At 37.4% G+C, this 21,247-nt stretch overlaps 1 long non-coding RNA gene across 1 annotated transcript; it reads right to left on the reverse strand.

Moving 5' to 3' along the window:
* Positions 1–6,716: 6,716 nt before the first annotated feature.
* LOC125235959 lies at positions 6,717–8,521 on the reverse strand. The gene is made up of 2 exons (XR_007178145.1): positions 8,416–8,521; positions 6,717–7,338 (listed from the first exon to the last, which is right to left on the reverse strand). It is a non-coding gene; the product is annotated as an uncharacterized LOC125235959 (long non-coding RNA).
* Between the last annotated feature and the right edge of the window lie 12,726 nt (positions 8,522–21,247).

Below are 21,247 nucleotides of genomic sequence, written 5' to 3' on the forward strand. Positions count from 1 at the left end.
TGTGGGTCTATTATGTTACACCTGCACTTGAAGCAGCTACATAAAAATCAAGAAGCTATATCTGGCGCGAAAATCCGGCCAGCAGGTGAATTGAGGCAAGACGGGTCAGGGAAATGCTCTGTTTAATTAACAATAACGCATTGCGGTACTGACAAAGAAGACGTGAACTAATAATGTCTCTCGAATCTTTCGAAAGTGGCAACAAATGGCGACCCTAGCCAGTGCGTCACAAGTTGTGGCCTAGGAAATGGGCGATGAAGAGGACCCCTGGAGTGTTAAAGCCAAGGCAACTGCGGCGAGCTTTCAGGGCAGCAAGGAAGATCGCCAGCACCATTTGCCTACTGGGCTTCTTTGATTGATTTGGGGTTTTCCGGAAATGTGCGGCCAGCAGACGAAGGACAACGTGAATTGTGACTGCGCCTAATAATAACATCATCGTTGGCATTTCGGCGGGTCTGGAACTGATTTAGATCTTGTTGGTGGTGATAGTGGCTTCATGTTATTTTACGTTATGTCCCGGATGCATACGAGAGAGTGAAGAAGCACCTGTACAGCGGCTGGGAGCAGTCAAGCAGCACGGCGAAGCTCATTCGAGAGGACAGGAAAACAAGTTTAGGTGCCTATATAAAGTTTTTTTTTGTATTTTAATTTAGATGTGGGTATTGACTGATGTTATTTTGATTGTTTTATGGTTTATACTTATTAGATTAATTACATGACTTTTCAGGGGGAGTGTGCTGATAGGCAAACCTTAGTAGTAAATATCCAGTACTAGTAGGTCATCCGTTTTACAGAAAAACCTGGAATAATTATTACAAAAACTTTCGATTTATTCCCTTATTATTGAAAAAGGGTTCCCATCAAATTACAGCTTATATTACTCGGAGACACAAATATTTTACCAAACAAAATGATTGTTATCCAAGTGAAGTCAAGATACAGGTTATTCAGGTTTGACATTATATGTAAAAGGTTGTTTTTTGCGCGGGAAACCTAATGCTCAATTATATCATTTTACCGGGTGAGTACAACTATGGAAAATGTGCTGCACGCACTATGGTGAATGCGGCATATTAGATTCAAAAACAATACTGATACATCGCACATGTTGCATAAAGGGGAACTGATTACTCGTGTTACAACAACAAATTTCTGCTCTTAATGTAAAATCCCTCAACCTTGTAGATGATTCTTGTACAGATTTAAATAGTTAGTGAAGGTCTTTGTGATGATGAAGTAGCAAAAATTAAAGATGGAAACTTTAAAGAAACATGAAGCTTCTTTCTCAAATAATTTAAAGATTTAGGTTTCACAAAATGTAGTTCAGATGGAAATAGAATTGACAGATAAACAGCCCGTTGTATACCGTCCTTATAGATTGTCTTATCCATGGAACGGGAGTTAGTACGCACGATGGTTCAGAAATTATAGATGCTGATATAGATATGTGAATCTAATTCGTCTTATGCCAGTCCTATCTTGTTGGTACAAAAGAAGACTGGCGAAAAAACGTTATAATCTTTAAAGTGTCGATTATAGGGATTTGAGACGGCAAAACGCGGAAAGAGCATTATATAAGCCCAGAGACGGCAAACATATGTAAACTTCAGAAACAAATAACCAAGCAAAGATTCTGTAATGGCCATATCAGCCACTTTCAGTGTTTAGCAGTAAGCACTTACATGGTCCACTGCAACATAATCAGTATCAGCTATAACATACATGTATTAATATACGCCATAAGTTAATTGAATAAAGAGAATTAGCCACTACTTGGGTTTAGCTCTGCTGCACTTTAACAATCCAGTAATATTGCAGGGCGACCCTGCCACACCGGAACCAATAAAGAACCTTCAAGATACGCACGTCAGACCTTCAAAGCGGACCGAAGAGGCCAGACCAACAGGAACTTTCAAGACCAGAAACAACGAGAAAACCACAACCAGCCAGAACAGCAACAGGAAGATGGCCATGAAGAACATAACTTTATATCACAACATGCCGCGCATTATACGGACCAAGCTTCGGGGTACAGCTATAGGATGCGTAATTTCAAATAAAAAATGGATTACCCGGAGCACACGCAAGATCGAACCTTTAAACGATGCAGAAAAAAACCTAACAACTGGCAGAAAAGAGAATCATTACTATCCCCACCCCTACTCCCTCATTTGATAACAGCTTGTGCGGTCAACAAGTAATCTGAAATTAGGTCGTCACTCGCAGTGTACGTATCAATTATCGGTGCCTTTAACTTGAACGTGTTAAACAGGTCAGAACATTTTTTTTAAGTTTTCAGTGTAAAAACAGTGATGGATTCCAATATTTCAGGTAAATATCTTTCACTTTATACATATACATAAGGTACATTTTGCTTGTTTATTGTACAAAATTGATGCTCAAACTTTACTATTTTTTAAAGGAAATTTTGAGTGATTTCAAACTTGAAAAGCTGTTTTTGAAATATTTCTAAGTCCGTCTAAGCTTTTATATTTTCTTTTATTCATTTGAGGACATATTTTGAATTACGATATGTATAATAGTTTCTGCTAGATACTGCCTATTGCAAAAAAAGTTACTTTGAAATCTACTCTGAATGAATTACTAAAAATGTTATTTTTTTTCCACCTCCGGTAATAAGTACTTATTTTGTTACAGGGGTCGTCTAGTGTGCATCTGGTGTGAAAGTGGTAACACGCAAATATTTGTTTGAGAAGATGCAGAGATCAGAAATTTACCAAGTTTACGTGAAAAATTGGAGACAGAAAAATTATCTTCTTGAGACATATGGGTACAGCGAAGAAAGTAACAAGAGCCTTAAACATAAAATTTTCATGTTTAAATCTCAGGCCAAAAGATAAATGAGACAAGAATCACAAAGGACCTGAAGAAGTCTTTCTAAAGAATAATCGGGTTTGGTTAGAAGGAACTTTTGAGATTTCAGAATTGAAACGTCCAATCGGCAAGGACGCCCATCTAAATCATTTAAGGATTCGAGTGAACGAAACAGAAGGAAGACAGAGGAAATTAGTGCTACTGTAAAGACAAAGAAGTTATCGACTATGCTTTTTACAAGTTACTATTACCCTTAAAGATGGAAAAAAGATGCATCAAAAGCGCTCATGAAATAACAAATTGTCCAAGCCGAGCCACTGAATACAAGAAAGCGTATTACAAGGAAAATGAAGCCATCGCCCCATTTGACTACTTCATGGCGAAGCCCTAAAGATGTTTATAGAAGCCGATCTTACTCGGCGACAGTATGAAATAATACGAGCCACCAACCTGAGTGCATTTCCTATTGTTACGATTTATTATTAAAGGAAAAGTAAGCATGCATTTACCCAGTAAGTCCGTTGCAGGTATCTCCGCAGAAATGGAGTTGCAAAGCCTAATCAATCATACCGTTGTAGTTTGTCCATGTATCTTGAAGATGTCTTGCTAACCCTTAATGATATGGAAAGACAGTCTTTAAAGATTATTAGTAAAATGGGGTTGTGACGGATCTCAACAGTCACGATTTAAACAAAAAGATTTAGTTGAGGATGCAGACTCCGATGCAAACTATTTATAAGTTTGCTTCGTGCCGTTGCAAATTGTTTGTGGCAGAAGAGCACAAAAAGGTTTGTAGCTGAAATCCAACCCCTTCGTTGATTTCGGTTTCAGTGAAAGAATCTACGGATGTTACTACGGAAGAAATAAACTATGTTGAAGTTCTACCTCAGTCACTTACTCCAACAAAAGTTAATTTGAATACCAATCAATTTACATACAAAACATATTTTCAAAATGACAATGGTTGATGGCAAAGTATGTACTAACCGCTGCCACGAACACTAAATCTACTTTGTTAAATGCTATATATGCGGAGAAACATCCAAAAATTTCAACGACTTGTCTTAACAGCAGTGCTATTAGTCCTGAAGCTCTAGAATTTGGGATATCAGTGTTGCATGCAAGAATACGGCTTTTCGGAAAGCATTTTACATTTAGCATATAGGCTCCTCTGTGAAAAAACACAGAGAAAGAAAAACACAAGAAGAGAAGGAGTTAGAAAATAGAGGAAAACTGAAATACAAGACAGATTTCGGACCGAAACGGGCTTATTGATAGAATATTACCTAAAGCTAACTTGTGTGTAATACTAATGATGCAATACCAGTCGCCGATTTTTTTGAAAACACGGAATCTTGCCGCTGAAAATTACAGGGATTGATTCGCATGAACTAATTTACAGATTAAAAGTGATTTTAGAAGTTATTTCAAGTGGACATAAAATTAATGTAGAGAAATATGACGAATATGCCTTGGCCACGGCAAAGATTGTATGTTGAAAAGTACGAATGGCAAACCCCATGACTCCATTTAATGCACAAAATCTTGATCCATGGTGGTCTTGTTCAAAATTGTAGAGAACGCCATATTACCCATTGGCCAATTGTCAGAAGAAGCCGCAGAAGCTCGTAATAAGCATTTTCGCTCATACCGTCAACATTTTCATATATCACAGACTGTTACTCACATCCGATCCTCTTGTTTCAAGTATGAGGACTTTAAAAAACGCTCAAGTAAAGCTTTTTCTCGCGAAGCCATCGAATTTTTACTGCCTGGAGATGTAAAATAATCATTACTTTTAGCCTGTTTGTAGTGTTTTAAGTTATTAAGTTTAGGAAAATTTTTGTTTCTTATCTATATAATTATATTGTAGTATATAAATTTGTAAAGTATTATGATAAAAATATTTGTAAATTGTATAATTACTAATATAGTAATACGAAAGAATGAATTATGTTGTAGTAGTTAATTGACTTATTTAATTTTAGTACATTTTTCTAATAAAGTCGATTTTATGTAAATACCTCTTGTATTTCATTCCAAAATATATTTAATTTCAAGAAAATATTATTATTTTAATAAATAATTCCCTATTTTTTGATTATTATAAGATGCTAAAATGTTTTTGGCCGCCTAGATCGCTCAAATCTACGTATGTGGAGCGATCCATCATCTACCACCCTTAGAATCATGTAAGCCATATTTCGTAAACTTAAAAATATTGACTCTTCGTCGTATTTGTAAAAAATCATCCAGATATATTTAAACCTTTGAACAGTCAACGTTTGCAAAACATGGTGTGATCACATCCATCACGAACTGCTCTATTGTCAAAAAGCGCCTTGGCATGGCCCCAGAGTGTACAACAAGCTACCTGAGCATATACAGAGATTATGTGACATAACATTATTTAAAAAGTCCGTTAAAGAATTTTTGGTCAGCAAGGCTTTCTATTCTTGCCATGAATTTCTAACTGAAAACCTTGACTAATTTTTGTAGCTTATTAATTAATTAATTCTAAGAAATTATTATTGTATACCTGTAGTTCTAATTCAATTCAATTTATTTAATAACTTTATTGTTGACATCTCATTCTGTTGTAAATATTTGTTTTGTACATAGTGAAACAAGAATATATACCTGTAACCATCATATACACCTATGTTCGACGAATAAAGAATTTGTATTATTTGTAAATGTATACATAGAATATTGAAATTAAATGTTGACTGCTGACAGAACAGCTTTTAGTAGCCCAATTTTGATCAACAGAAAAAATAAAACCATTTACCTTATTTTGATTACCTTTTCGGATGTAAGTATGATTTCTTTACTTGATATAACTGAACCAAATCCAAAGATAAAGCAATGTGTTGCAACTAATGTTCAAAGAATTAGATGACTGACAAAAACAGTCATATTTTAAAAATACTATAGAAATTGTAAAATAAATTTTGCTACGATTACTTTTGTTACATAATTTCCCATTTTTCTCACATTATTGTTCCCTTGTTACTTGTGGTAGACGAAGAATGATATCAAAATTAAATGTCTACTGCTGACAGAACAGCTTACTTAGAATTTTGATCAACAAAACAAAACCAATTACTTTATTTTCATTATTTCAATTTATGAATGGTGAAACTAATATTGACACCATTTCAAGTGACTGAACAGTTTTTTTTTTTGCATTTGTAAAAATAATAAAAAATCCAACAATTGCTTTTATTGCATCATTTCTAAAACATTATTTCCTGATAAACCTTATTACTAGTGATCGACTGAGAATTATATTATTCATATTAAAATAGAATCTTGACTGCTGACAGAACAAACAGCTCTTGACAAAATTCCAAAAAAACTAACAAACCAAAAAAGCCAATGTATATGACCTTGTGATAATACCCCAGTGATTGTTCCCATATGAAAATTAAACATTTTACATGTCACATCTTTCCCTTAGTAACCTTATGGTTTTTATTTTTTCATAAGTCGGATATAATATACTATAATTCCCAGAATATTATTTATCATATCATTAATGACTGTTCGACAACAACAACATGGTAACACCAACACTCCAGTATTTATTTTTTATTCGAAATGTCTTGGTTTTATTGACTACTGGATTTAATTAAAGACACAAACAAACCCAGAGCAACATTACAACGAAAGAAAAAAAGACAAAATACAACAATGTGTTGACGCACATAATATGTTAATCTCATGACCATATTTCATCCGAGAGCTTTATAACAAAATTAATCCAATTTAAAAGAGTTTTTGAACAAGTGCTCCATGACTGTCAAAGACTAAGAATGAGGATAAAGATCATAATCCAGCTTGCTGAACGACAAACAGAAAAATTGTTGTTTTGTTCCAATTCTCATTGCTGACAAAACAGCTTTATTAATTCTCATTGCTGACAAAACAGCTTTTTTTAATTCTCATTGCTGACAAAACAGCTCTTTTTTTAATTCTCATTGCTGACAAAACAGCTATTTTTTTAATTCTCATTGCTGACAAAACAGCTCTTTTTTTTTTTTAATTCTCATTGATGACAAAACAACTCTTCTTTTTAATTCTCATTGCTGACAAAACAGCTCTTTTTTAATTCTCATTGCTGACAAAACAGCTTTTTTTAATGATATTTACTGACAGAACAATATGTTTCCATTGCAATAGGTCAATATTTCTTTTGCCAATTTTCTTTTATATTAATTATTCACTGCTGACAGAACAGCTTCTTTGATATACTAAGTTTTGCAGAGAGTTGCCACTTTAACAGTATAGCGGTTTCACTACTGTGGTTCAGGCAGGCAGCTGAGGCAGTGGTATCTTCACGATAATGTTATCAAATATCTCAACATTTCGACATAATGAGAATTAAAGTTGTCTTTTCAGGACAGTTCTGGTGTTTTCTATTTTTCATTATTAATGACCTTCTCCTTCTTGTTAGTGTTTTGACTCTGCAGATGTTTCCCTTCGTGGATATCTTGAAATCTGTAACAAAAGAATACACAAGGTAAATATAAAAAAAAAATGTTAGCCGTTTGTCTGGCTCTCATTTGGTCCAGGTTGCTGTTAGTCCAGTTGATTTACGTGCTGGCTGCCATTTTCTAGTCTTCTGACGAATACTAACTAGCATACTGTACAGTCAACCAATTGGAACCCTAGGCCACTGTAGAACTATGTCATTGTGACATTATAAATCAGATTGTAAGAAATCTCTTAACTGCTTATCATTTTGACATGGTTGTAGAGTGGGTTCCAATTGGTTGACTGTACAGGCTACTATCGTGCCTACTGCCCAATTATTATCAACAAAACAATGTCAGCTTTGTACTCTGACCACAGTAAGCTCAAGAAGGTGATATACATAATATACAAATACTTATATACATAGAAAATAAATAATAAATAATAATAAATAAATATTATAGGACATTCTTACACAGATTGACTGAGTCCTACGGTAAGCTCAAGAAGGCTAGTGTTATGGGTACTCAGACAACGATATATATAATATACAAATACCTATATACATAGAAAACATCCATGACTCAGGAACAAATATCTCTGCTCATCACACAAATAAATGCCCTTACTTCGAACCCATGACTGCGGCTTAGCAGGCAGGGTCACTACCGACTGAGCCAAACCGGTCGTCAAAATTAATTAATTATTATTAATGTGTTTTGGTATTTACTGTAAACTTAATATGTGTGAAATAAAAAGAACTCAATAAAGAACCATTAAAATAAACGAAATTGAACTGTTGTAAGCTACTTTCACTATAGCACAACCCTGTCATACAAAATCACCATATTAATCATCTATAATCTATAAATAAACGAAATTATTACAATGTTACAATCCCAGAAATTAATGTAGCTATGCAATTACTAAAGAAAACTGTAATATATCTACACTTACAGCGCTTATAATATTGTGGGATATGAAGAGTTGAAAGAGCCAGTACTCCAGTAGCCATTCTGTGTTGCGAGATTCAAGTTTCATTTTCAGACTCTCAGATTTAGGTAGAGTATAAATAGTATAATGCCAACGATGTAAACGTACCTGTTGATTGCTCTATGTTACTGCAGTATGAAATAAGGCAGGCAGGAACAAAATAAAGCCGTGTCTCCGAGAACAGATTTCGCGTGAATGATTAAACACGAACATATTTAATGAGAATGATAAGAGCGTTGTACCACTACTTGCGACCTCGTCCGTCATGTACAAATTGTACAATACAAATTAATTACAATCTGAACTGAATCGGCTGGTTGAAGGTTGAAGTGGTATGGGCGGTTTGGGTTTGGGTTGGGTTGGGAATGTTGGGATGACATTGAGTTGACGTCATTGACAATAACCGACAGTGTTGCAAGGTGGCAAAATAAGCGAAGTAATGTACAGCAATAATAATATTGGGCGCGATAATTGCATGAATTGAAATTATGCAATCTGCTTTTCTCAGGTCAAAATGGGAGAGTTTTTTTATAATCTTTATATAACGAGCTTAGTCTAAAATACTATGTAGCATGTCACTCAATAATATTTACACACTGGAGAGAGCTTCGAGAGTCGGAGTCAGTGAAAATAACAAATCTGCCATATTCTACGGATTCTATATACCTAGCCAGAAGCCTCTAAAATTAATTATTTAAGTATATTGTAATAAAATAACTTATAGTTGTTGCAGAAAATATTATAATAGTTCTGTTAGGTAGGCATTTTAATTAAGAGTCCAAACTTTTCCTACGTCAACCTCTGTCGTGAGTTCGTAACGTAAAAAACGTAAGCCATGACACAAAGAATAAAAGAGTACTTATTTTATGTGGTGTTTTAAATTCTATTTTATTTAGGTTAATGGTTGAACCATTCATGTACAATCAATAATAATTGTAAGCTCATAACATTCTGAGTAGATATATACCTATCGCTTCTCCTTGGCAAGAACCAGAGTGCAGAGGCTAAAATATGAAACTTTATTAGGTAAGCGAAGTTCAGCTATGGATTCCTTCATCGGAGTGGGCTCCGCTTGGATTGCTAATCCTACAAGTCCTACAACACAACACAGCAAAATAGGATCAGCACGCAGTTCGCGCAGGGACGTTCATGTAGGTATGTTCTCCCGAGCATTTCATTCTGTTGAAAGTATTAGTTCTGTAATTATGAATATGGTAATTAACCGCTTTCGTTGTTTAACAGTAACTTTTTGGTTTACTGCAGCAGAAATGCATTTTGATTGTATAAATAGATGTGTTTTATAAAATAATCGTCAATTATTATTGAGGTCACCAATCGTTTACTATAACTATAATATTACAGTCTCGTTTGCGTTGTCCCGACAACCCACACATGTATAAATACATACAAAGTAAAGGTTTACTACTTATTCCACCTTTGGAGATTGTTTCAATGCTACTAACGCTCTGTCTTGCGTGAGCGACGGGCGACGCGACGCGACGCGACGCGATGCGACGGCGATGGCTCAAGGTCATCGCATATCCATCGCGCGAAACTTCGCCGCACTAGCACTGGAATTTGGTGATTAGAATCACAAGATTCGCCGTGTTTCACAATGTGCAAATGGTCTAGCGGGTTTGACTTCTAGGTGGAATCCTTGCGCCATGAGTGTCGTGAGTTCGTATCTCGGCTCACGCAATCTTTTTGCATTTTTATTTACTTTTTTTCTTTTATGTTCTACTCGCTTTTGCCCGCGGCTTCTCTTGAAAGACGGACAAACAAACAGACACACACACACTTTCCAATTTTTATCAGTATGGATTATTTGATTTTGTTTACCTGCTTATTTCTTTCTCTAAGATTCTACTTTCTTATTTCTTTTTAAGAACTCCGGGTTTTATACTAACAAGGAAAGTTTTAAGTAGCACACAATAATACTGCATTTTGTTTTTATTAACTTAATGTTTATTTTAATCCATACTAATATTATAAACGGGAAAGTGTGTGTGTGTCTATTTATTTGTCCGTCCTTCACGGCAAAACTGAGCGACGAATTAACGTGATTTATTTTAATTCAACGAATTAAGTGGAGATAGTTGAATTAGTTCCTGCACGGCACTAATAAACAATTCAGTGTCCGACATTATTTACACACAAAACAAAAACTCGTGAACACGGGATCATCAAATAAATAGTCCAGACTCAAACAAAACAGTGTTATCAATATAATTATTATAATTTGTACCTAATTCCACGTGCACCGAATGCTATTTACTTAATGTTGAAATGAAAAAAACCGGCCAAGAGCCTGTCGGGCCACGCTCAGTGTAGGGTTCCGTAGTTTTCCGTATTTTTCTCAAAAACTACTGAACCTATCAAGTTCAAAACAATTTTCCTAGAAAGTTTTTATAAAGATCTACTATTGTGATTTTTTTCATATTTTTTGAACACAGGGTTCAAAAGTTAGAGGGGGGGACGCACTTTTTTTTTCCTTTAGAAGCGATTATTTCCGAAAATATTTATATTATCAAAAAACGATCTTAGTAAACCCTTCTTCATTTTTAAATACCTATCCAACAATATATCACACGTTGGGGTTGGAATGAAAAAAAATATCCGCCCCCACTTTACATGTAGGGGGGGGTACCCTAATAAAACATTTTTTTCCATTTTTTATTTTTGCATTTTGTTGGCGTAATTTATATACATATTGGTACCAAATTTCAGCTTTCTAGTGCTTACGGTTACTGAGATTATCCGCGGACGGACGGACGGACGGACGGACGGACGGACGGACGGACGGACGGACGGACGGACGGACGGACGGACGGACGGACGGACGGACGGACAGACAGACATGGCGAAACTATAAGGGTTCTTAGTTGACTACGGAACCCTAAAAATGTCATACAATGTAACCCAGTGTTTTTTAATGCTGCCATCTAGTGTCGACTGGCATAACCACTACACTAAGAGCCCTTATTCCTTAGAGCGTTCATCAATTTCGTGAAATAGCCATTGATAGATGGCGTTGGCGCTCGGTACGCGAGCCACCGATAACGCAATACACAGGCAAGAATAATCTTGATAGTTTTGAATTTAATTGCTAGTAACAATTCTTTTGGTTTTATGTGTCAACTTTTTTGTAAAGTTTACAAGAGATAGGAATATATTACTATTATATGGTACCTACTTAAATTGTAAGTAACTTAAAATAAACAGTTTCAAAGAGCTGAGCTGTGTGAAAACAATTACATGTGTTATTGGCCCGGCTAATGAGATCAAACATGGTCGAGTTACGATAAGTAGAATAGCAGTTCTGTTATCCATTTCCTGACTCGATCATGTGACCTTGGACATCATCGAGATCGACGCTGCTCATCTGCCCAAATGTAATGAGCCCAAACATAGTGGAATTATTATGAGTAAAATAGCAGTTTTGTTGACCATATCCTGACTCCACCATGAGAACCAGAACCTCATCCTGGGGGCCGATTTTTGAATCTTACATATGGGATTTGTCACTAAAATACCGGTTGAAAACAGTGAATGGCTTAGTATTTTCAGTGACAATTTTCTGAATTCGAACGCGTGAGACTCAAAAATCGGTCCCCTGGTCCCGAAATATAATAATAATTCAAACTCTCATCAGATTTCAAGTAAAATTTCTTGGATAAAATTGCATGTGTAAAAATCACGCGAACCGTATGCCTGTTTGCCACCAACAAGATCAAGATTTGTTTAGTCGCAGTACCTAAACTATACAGCACTTCTCGGAACTATCTAGCTGCTTATGCTTACAAGAGCACGGTGCGCCGGACGATCGAACGTGACCTACGTTGTCTATGAGCGCTGGGCGCAGACTGAGCAGTGAGCGTGCCCGTGTCAGCAGTGTATTTTATTCGAATTTTATGTGCTTTAAAATAGTACATTACAATACAAGTGCGTAAAAAAGGAAGTTCGAAACGAGTGGCGATAAATTAAAACACGACCGAAGGGAGTGTTTTAAATCGACACGAGTTACGAATTTCCTTTTCGCACGTGTATCGTACGACGTTTTTCAGTACAGATGAGCCTCCGAAGTTTCGACCTGGCATATAATGAACCACTTCTCGCACTAGTGCGTAAAAAAAACACCATCTGTACTGAAAAATATCTATCGACACAAAGGTATGTCTTATATGTGTTTTTTTTTTATATGGCAACAAGAAGTTCTGGTTTAGGATAATATTATTATTTAAGAGTTACAGAGAGTTAGAGTTGCCTGTGTGGTGACGGGTTAAGTATTTCACCACCCCTTTCTTCCCGTGGGTATCGTAGAAGGCGACTGTGGGATATGGGTTAAATTGTGGCGTAGGCGAGAGGCTGGCAACCTGTCACTGCAATGTCACAGTTTCGTTTTCTTTCAACCCCTTATTTGCCAAGAGTGGCACTGAAGCTTTAGTAGTTTCATGTGTTCTGCCTACCCCTTACGGGATACAGGCGTGATTGTAATATATGCAGGAATCGCAGGAATTACACGCCCCTTAATGAGTAGTCTAATTATATTTTTTTTGTATGAGTACCTTTCCTTGTTAATATAAAAGCCGGAGTTATTAAAAATAAAAATGTAGAAAAAATAAAAAAGTAAACAATCAAATAATAGAAAATAAAAGAAACAAAAATAAAACTGCAAAAGCACGCTTCAGCCGAGGTTCGAACTCACACCGCTGGCGCGGCGTCCAGACGTCGACACCGCTAGGCTACGAGCCCGTTGTAATATCTAGTTAATTTTGTGATCCTATTGACCAACGTCAAGTGCTAGTACATATATAGTTGTTACGTCGTCGCCTAAATAGAATATTGTATTTTTTTTTCTTCTCTCTGTTTTGTATTTTTTTTAATATGTTATATATATTGTTCTTTTTTTATTTTTAGTTTCACAGTGCCTTAGTTTTTACTGTTATGCTGTGTAACTTATTTGAATAATAAATAAATAAATAAATAAATATCGCAAGGTCATCGCACTAGTGTTTCATATTTTTAGTTCACACTTAAATTTTAATATTTTACGCAGACAATCACGTATCACCGTGCACATAATCAAAGACTGTCATACAAGTTACAAAAGTTGTAATAATTTCCTTACTTTTTAGGCACATTACTCCTTTGGTCAACTTATGTTAATTTGAATATTTTGAATTTTTATTATAAGAAAATATAAAGAATGAAATGTGAGACTAGTAATCAATCGTTATTTCTCTAGTCCGACCTCTCTACGTATTGAATTTGCTTCTAAAAATCAAATAGCTTGATCGCGCGCCCATCGCCATCGCATCGCGTCGCATCGCCGTCGCGGGCCGTCGCGGGCCGTCGCTTACGCAAGACACTCCCATATAAACACAGCGGTTTGATCGCATCGCGTCGCATCGCGTCGCTTAACATTCGCATGTTCATCGCTAGTTCGTCGCGTCGCATCGCCGTCGCGTTCCGTCGCCCACCTAAGACACTTCTATAGAGATAGAAGGTTTGATTTCGTCGCATCGCATCGCATCGCGTCGCCGTCGCGGGTTCGTCGCTCACGCAAGACGCGGCGTCAGTCCCGTGACTCTGCCCATCCTCATCTGTAATATCATATACCTGTTATTGCACCCTCACCGGCAACAGTCGCACATTTGCCGTCAATAGCGCTCAGCGTCGGCCAATATGGGCATTCAGAGCTGCAGGGACCAAATCAATTACAACAATGACAACGGAATTCAACAGCCAGAGAAACTGAATGAACTGACCTCTTCCATTAAGTTTTTACTGTGATCGTCGTGGTGTAATATGGCAATTAGCCACTTTCAGTGTTTAGCAGTATCTAACGCTTTGGTTTACTGTAACATAAATTCATATTGCTTGTCGATACAATGCGGGATACGAGGCGGCTAACCTGTGTATAAATAAAGTAGGTACGCACTGTCAATAAACGTTCTTACCGACAACAATCCTTTGTATTATTGCATTGCGACCCTTGCCACTCCGAATTAGTGTGGAATCTACGCAGTCAGACCTTAAAGCTACGTCTACGCAGCAACCATCAAGCAATATTGCGAGGGAACTATCATCGTCATCAACCCGAAAAATGTTAAGAACGGAATCAGCGAGGAAGGTTGGCATCACTATTGAGGGAGAAGACATCGACAAGACAAGACACCAACGTACAAGCAAGCCACCACTAACGCAGGTCACGCCGCTCGTGAGCACACATCATTTATACCGGCATCGCGGTCATCGCGGACGCAGTCAGCCGGTCAGGTACCTACCCACCAGTGAGCATTCCGCTACCAGAAACTATCCCACTCCGACGACCGTGGAACGCGAAAAACGGGCAGGATTCGGGACACCCGCTAGGTAGAGGGTGAAGGCGCCGCGTGCCGACGACCCAGTTTAACTTTATTTGACTTTGATTTCAGAAAAAATGTAAACCAGTAATAACCGTTTAATTTTTTCTTCTGCCACCCTGGCTGTGAAGGGACTTTCGGAAAAGGTGTAATATTGTCACACGAACTGTCACCCAGCGCCAGCGGTCTATAAGGTACGTGACATGGTCAGGGCTAGAACTAGACTGGCTGTGGACTAAGTTAGATTGGCAGACCCATATAGCCGTCTTACAAAGTACCGTTTAATAAAACAGTTTTTAAGTGGCCTCACTATGGCGGTCAGCAGAATATTATCAGCGCGTGACGATAGTTAAACACTCGTCAACTCACGCGCTGAACTTATGCAGATAATGTGTGTATACTTCGATAATTAATTCTGTATATAAGCACACAGTTCGTAATAATAAATCAGTCTAAGTTAACCCGACAAAGGTGACTTTTACTCGCCGAATCTCGTTCCTTTGAACCCACTTTCGTTGAACAATCATCAAATGATCATGACCTCACTAATAGGTAATTGGGAATAAGGAAAATACCTAAATGGGTGGTGTTGGTGTCTTCAGGTTTGTGATTACACTTATTAATTGTTATCCCATTGCGAAATGTAGTTGTTTAGAGTATTCATGGACCCGACGTTTGAGATGGCCCGTGATTGGTCGATCTACTTCGCGGCCGCATACGACGTTGTGTTATATTATGCAGCGCTAGCACTAGTATGTAGGTAGCTGAGCAATGCTCGCGCGTAGACTACGAGGATTACTACTTACTTAGGAGAGTACTACTTACGACGGATTGACGTCATATCTATTAGTTTATAAAAGTATGTACCTACTTACCTAGGTAAATTAGGTTAGTATAGAAACTGTAATAATGCAGTGGTGCTGGACAATAAACAAGTGGTGTCAATTTTGAGTCTTGTTTTTAAAAACTCCCATGGAAGCTGCCCTAATAACATTCCCATTGTATTAGACGGCGGTGCGGCATATTCAGGGCGCCGTTCAGTATATTAGCGCTTTCGGGGCACAAGTTATGCACCCCGTGTTGTGCCCTTTCAATCCCGTGCCCGGCTTGGACCAGCTGTTCAAGCTGTTATGGCCGAGTTGGGCGTCAATTCGGCTGATGGGCAGCTGATGTTCGTTGACTACTGCCTGTCCGCGGACAACCAGTTTTGGTACGTTCGTTGGCGTCGGTATTATCGACGAAATTTAGCAGTTTAGCACAGTTTAGCAGTAACACAATGATTTACTGCGACATAACGCATATTGCTTGGTCAGCGACAACCCACACGTGTATATCTGGTGTTTCTGTTTTTAAGGTCTAATTACTTTAACGTATAATGAGGAACATTGGTTAGTTAGGAGATTTTACTGTTTTATCTAACCGAACCTAAGTATTTCACGATGACCGTGACAGAGGAACGTGGGCATGAAGAGGACCCCCGGGAGTGTTAAGGACGAGGTGACTGCGGCGAACTAAAGCAGCAAGAAAGATCGCCAGCAGGCCAGCACCATTTAATGACCACTCAGCTTCTTGATTGACTTGGAGACTGTGATTTCGGAAATGGGCGGCCAGCAGACGAAACACCGCATCGTTAGCTTCGGCGGGTCTGGAACTGACTGAGCTCTTGTTGATGGTGTAATGGCATATTAGTCACTTTACGTATTTAGCCACAATGGTTTACTGCGACATAACGCATATTGCTTGGTCAGCGACAACCCAAACATGTATATAATAGGCATGTACTATCAAATAAAGACAAACTGACATTCCTACACGTTGATCACGTAGACAACGTAGTAGTGATTGAATACAGATAAACCACCTCTCCATACGATAAGGGATTGCCTCTCAGCACGTAGGTTAACTGTATATAAACACAAGCACAATGTATCTGGACTTGACTGGAGAGGAGTATTAGGAGATAGGTAGAATATATTACACCTATACACCAGAACTAACTAGTGTTTCCATCAGCCAACTCCCAGGCTCTCAGCCTATTTCATGGCGACCGTGGCTTTGTGACACCGACCGTGACGTAGAGAGTTGCTTTGAGCACTTGGAAGCATGGACGACGAGGACGCAGAGGATGATGCGGATAGCTGGATGTATCGAGCACCAACGACGGGTAGTTTTTGGTGAAAATGGACTACCAAGTTATTCTCCGTGTACCAACCAGTGCTTTTATCACGGCGAGATTGGTTATGGCTGGAGCGTACTGAAGATGACTACGGGATTTGGCGATGGATTGGAGTCGGCACCAGCCAGGCACCAGGCAGGCGACTCAGCGAGTTCAGCACGTCGAGTGTGATAGGCTGAATCTCATATCTACACGTCTGTAGATATAGATGGCTCAGCTTAAAGAGCACGTACTAAAAAGGCAGTGGTTTCCCTCTTCTGACACGTACCATAGTCGTATAAATAGTGTAGGATAAAATACTTGTGGCTAGAAGATTAAGAACGAAGATCAATACACTGTGCCAACCCAGCTCCTGTGTTTGGTGTAACCTCGGGAGTTATCCTATTTCATGGCGACCGAGACAAGTGGACCCTTTGGGAAGTTGGGATGAAGAACGAAGCAACGGCAACGGGTTAGCTGTCACCACCAGAAGCACCACTATCAACGAAACAGCAGTAGCTAATCAATCAAGTTTTTGGGAAAAACCTGTTATTGGCTGTGTGGAGAGATGGGCGGACAGCAATCAAAGGATAACATCGTTGTCACTGCACCGAACAACAATACTGCATCACTATCTTCAGCGGGGTTGGAGTTGACCGAGGTTCTGCTGATCGCCGTCGTCGGGTACCTGACCATTTACGCCTTGTCCTGGGTCTACGGGCAGCTGATGGAGCGGATGTACAGCACCTGGGAGCGTCAGGTGGCTCGACGGGCTATTCGCGGCGACAACGTTTAGAGGAAGTAGCGGGACAACTCTACAGCTGACCTATGGACGAGCTGCCAGCGAGATGGTGAGAGGGTTATAGAATTTAGATTTATTTGTGTTATATATACATATACAGTTCGAGTAAGCAATAAAAATGGATGCATATTTTCTAGGTCAGACGGACTGCGTAATGTCAATGTTAAGTTATGACGTACGTATGTAAGTGAGTTAATTACTTAAATAATAATATTCGTTCGATGATTCGCTCATCAGATGAAATTAACCGGACATGACGATTAAATACTTTGCCTTTGGTGCTTAACCAGCCCGAGGTATTAAATTATTGGAAAGATATAATACGAGATGAGTTTTTTAATATTTCATGATGGATGACAAATGTTTCATATCATTAATAATGATATTTGAATATGAATATATATTATTATAATTAATACTCTATAAGTAAATTACATAAATCAAGATTCTCCATGGACGAAGGCACGCCAAGACGTAGCGTCCCGAGACTTGGTTAGGATATGTATATTTTTGTGAAAGAGTAAAAAGATGAGCTCAAATAAAATGAAGGTACGTACGTAATATTATGTTATAAATGTTATAATTTTTTTACAAAGGATTTTACGCGCGCGACAAACCAAAATGGATTTATTTACCTAGGTAATCATAAAAAAAAGGACATGGACATACAATACCGATCTGGAATTGAAATAATGGTTTTGACTATCTATGATTTGAATAAACTGTAATACCAGCTATGACATCTTTAAAATATTTTTTTGTTAACTTTAGTAAAGTGGTTATAAGACTTAATTATAAGTAGGTAGGTATATAGTTATGACAAGTTTTGTGACTTGACTAATTGGTAAATTAATTTAATTATATACATTTACTTTAGGTATGTGACGTAAGATGATGAGTAAGAATTTGTTAGTTAAAATGTAAGCTTAAATCCCCTAAATGCAACTGTACTTGACACATTAGCCCCTGTGTCGACCAATAAGTGATTAGAGGTATTATTAGTATAATGTATTATATTAGCTACTGTAGGTATCTTAAATTGGTTTTTAAATAAGTATGCCTGTAATTACGTAGTGAGGTTACAGTTATTAAAATGTTTTTGACTTATGTGTGAAATGGTAAAAATTTGTTTAATTAATTCTAATAGATTTCTTTTCTTTTAATTGTAATTTCCTTAAATAAAATTTTTGCTTTGTCTCAACGTACCCCACGTTTACGTAACAATATATTTGTCTATAAAATGTATGTTTAATTTTATTTTACAGAATACAATGCCTAGACGTAAAAGAGGAGGAGATCTTGCCAGTTCTGCAGCGAAACGGCGGAAACAAAAAGAATATCGAAGAAATGAAACGGAAGAAGAGCGCGAAGCACGTTTACAAAATCAACGAACCAGAATGAGCACCCTGAGGAGTAGAAAAAGCGAAGAAAGGAAAGAAAATAAAAGTATTGAAGAATCGAGAATTTTAAAAGATAATCTAACAAAAGAAGCATTCCACTACAAACCGACAAAAAAATATTACAATCATAAATATGTAGTAATCGGAAAAATGAATACCATTTGCCAATTTTGCCACGCGAAAAAATTTAGTAAAGAAACACCAGGTCTCTGTTGCATGAATGGAAAAATTCGATTACCACTACTGGAAACACCTCCGCAGGAATTTCTACATTACATGATCGGGGAAACACTAGAATCAAAACACTTTCTTCAAAATATAAGATCATACAATTCCTGCTTTCAGATGACTTCTTTCGGTGCTACTTCGACTAACACTGATAGAAATGAATTTGAATATGTATTTTCAATTCAAGGTCAAATTTATCATAAAATAGGATCGTTACTACCAATGCCTAGCGAAGACTATAAATTTCTGCAAGTTTATTTTATCGGAAATGAAGAACAAGAAATTGATCAACGATGCACAAATTTTAATGGATTGAGACGTGAAATAATCCAAGATGTACAGAGGATCTTACACAAATACAATCAACTGATTTACATATTCAAAACAACATTAGACCGCATGGTTTCTGATGACTATAAAATTGTTATTCGAGCCGATAAAAGACCACGTGGAGAACACGAACGGAGATTTAATGCACCTCAGATAGATGAAGTCGCCATCGTAATTGTGGACAATGAAAATACAAGCCGCGACATAATTGTACAACGAAGAAGAAAAGGACTACAACGCATTGCAGAGACACACCGTTCATATGATGCTCTTCAATATCCCTTAATATTTCTGCATGGAGAAGACGGATATCATTTCAATATAAAACAAATTCATCCTGAAACAGGCTTGGAAACAAACAAAAAAGTCACTTCCAAGGAGTTCTATGCTTATCGCTTAATGATCAGAGACAATGAAAAATACAATCACATACTCAACACTCGCCGTTTATTTCAACAATTTCTGGTAGATATGTACGCAAAAATAGAATCAGAACGGATGCTTTACATAAGACTGAATCAAAAGAAACTACGCACAGAAGAATACATCCACCTTCGAGACGCGATCATAAATGACGGTAATATTGATGATATTGGAACAATGGTAATCTTACCCTCATCATACATAGGAAGTCCAAGACATATGCATGAATATACTCAAGATGCCATGACCTACGTAAGAAAATATGGACGACCTGATCTCTTCATAACATTTACATGCAACTCATCATGGCCAGACATAAAAGAACAACTTAAATACGGACAAACATCCATGGATCGACACGACATAATAGCCCGAGTTTTTCGACAAAAACAAATAAGATTTATTGAAGTCATCACAAAATACCACATCTTTGGAACCGTTAGATGCTGGATGTATACTATAGAGTGGCAAAAACGAGGATTACCTCATTCACACAATCTCATATGGCTACAAGATAAAATTTATCCCACGGATATCGACAAAATCATTCAAGCTGAATTTCCCAATCCACAAAATGATCCAGAACTATACAACATAGTAGTGAAAAACATGATTCACGGACCATGTGGACCATTAAACTTCAATGCGCCATGCATGAGTGATGGAAAATGTACAAAAATATATCCAAAACCATACTTGGACGATACAAAAACTGAAGATGACGGTTATCCCAAATATAGAAGACGATCACCGAAAAACGGTGGATTCACAGCAAAAATACGAATACAAGGCAGAGACGAACTGGAAATAGATAATCAATGGGTAGTACCATATAACCCACTCCTTTCTAAAATGTTCCAAGCACACATAAACGTTGAATACTGCAATTCAGTAAAATCTATTAAATATATATGTAAATACGTAAACAAAGGTAGTGATATGGCAGTATTTCAAATAGTCCAAAATAGTGAACAAAATGATAAAAATGATGAGATCCTCATGTACCAAATGGGAAGATACATCAACAGTAACGAAGCAGCGTGGAGGATTTTTAGTTTTCCCATACATGAACGCGAACCAGCTGTGCAACATCTAGCGGTACATTTGGAGAATGGACAGAGAGTTTATTTCACAAAAGACTCGGCTAGAAAAATTGCAAGCGAACCACCTCAGAACTCAGAACACAACATTAACAGCTTTTTTCCAACTGTGCCAAACGGATCCATTCGCAAAGACA

This window comes from Leguminivora glycinivorella, chromosome 18 (genome assembly GCF_023078275.1).
Source record: "Leguminivora glycinivorella isolate SPB_JAAS2020 chromosome 18, LegGlyc_1.1, whole genome shotgun sequence".
Taxonomy (NCBI): domain Eukaryota; kingdom Metazoa; phylum Arthropoda; class Insecta; order Lepidoptera; family Tortricidae; genus Leguminivora; species Leguminivora glycinivorella.